The sequence below is a fragment of the Nicrophorus vespilloides genome, unplaced genomic scaffold (assembly GCF_001412225.1).
Source record: "Nicrophorus vespilloides isolate i.1.1-1 unplaced genomic scaffold, Nicve_v1.0, whole genome shotgun sequence".
NCBI lineage: Eukaryota > Metazoa > Arthropoda > Insecta > Coleoptera > Silphidae > Nicrophorus > Nicrophorus vespilloides.
In genome coordinates this window covers 6,338-7,704 of record NW_017096309.1, presented here as the reverse complement: position 1 = coordinate 7,704, position 1,367 = coordinate 6,338, and positions in this window count along the sequence as shown.

Genomic DNA, 1,367 nt, shown 5'->3' with positions numbered 1-1,367 from the left:
ATCAAAGCATTTCCAGTTGTGTACTTCAGCTTCTGGTACAACTTGGTGGTCTCCTTTTCCCTCGTCAGCAAAGACTCCAACTCCATCTTCTCAGCCTTGACTTTCCATTTGGTTGCAAGCATTCTCGAACTTCACGGTACTACTAAAAAATGCTGAAAAGCGTCATCTAGGCAATGCCTGCTTGATGTTATAGAAAGAAATGTTTAGATCTTTCTATGAAAACGTTTGTGTTTGAAAGGAGATGCGATAATAAGAAGGAATGAATGTAATTGATTTTTCTTTGCGGTGGGTTCTTCAATTTATTTGATACAGAAGAGAGAACAGAAAATAAAAACATATGGAAAAAGGACCGAACAAAAGACGTCCTTTTGTGTCGTCCTCAATGGAGAGAAAGATGTATATTACGCGATATGCAATATCTAGTTGAAATTAGGCGACGAAGACGAAGGCGCCGGCCGCGTCTCAAGACATTTTATCTTCATCCTCCTCCTCACGAACGTTGCTTGTCGTCGCACTTCGCCAGACAAGTGTGTTTTCAATTAAGTGTCCTGAAATTTTCGCACGAAACGAGCGCACTTGATAATACACACTCGAAATATCTTCAAGCCTGTTTCCACTGCTTTGCATTTTCGCGAGTGCGCCTCGAGTATGTATGTATACATATACTTGTTTGCTGATGTATATAGATGTGTGTGCTCCGCCAGTTTTTGATGCTAAACTTTTCAATTATACTTCACACATATGCACATAAAGAAAACGAAAGTATACACACACACACTCAGGCTGCAGCACTCTCGACGACTAAATCGGAATTCGTACATCGAAAATGTCACAGGATTATTTATTATCCTAAAGGTTACCATGGCGACCCAAAAACCTTAACACTAATCACTATTATCTAATAACTAAATAATTCATTTATATATAAAATTATATTTATTAAAAGTAAAAAAAAAAATAATAATACAAATAAATAAATGATGACAAATTTCTTTTTTAAATCAGTCAGAATCATTATAATTATTTAGATTCATCACATTAATTCATATTTCTTTTATTAATGAAAAGTTATAAAGCTGTTGTTATACGTTTGTATGCTGTTAAAAGTGTCGTAGAAAAGAACCGTTCCCAAGTTTCATTAATTTTATAATAACTACACAGGATAATTATATATTTCAATAAGAATCTAAACTGGAGACCTTCACTTTTCGATTGAACCTACTGAAAATAATCTATATTTTATACTTTACTAGTTTTCAAATTATGCAAGAAAAATTACGCAATGTTCATCAGTTTTTAGTGAATTAATCGAGAATCGAGCGAGCTAATTACATCATTCTATACTCAAATTAAACCTGAGAGTCTTA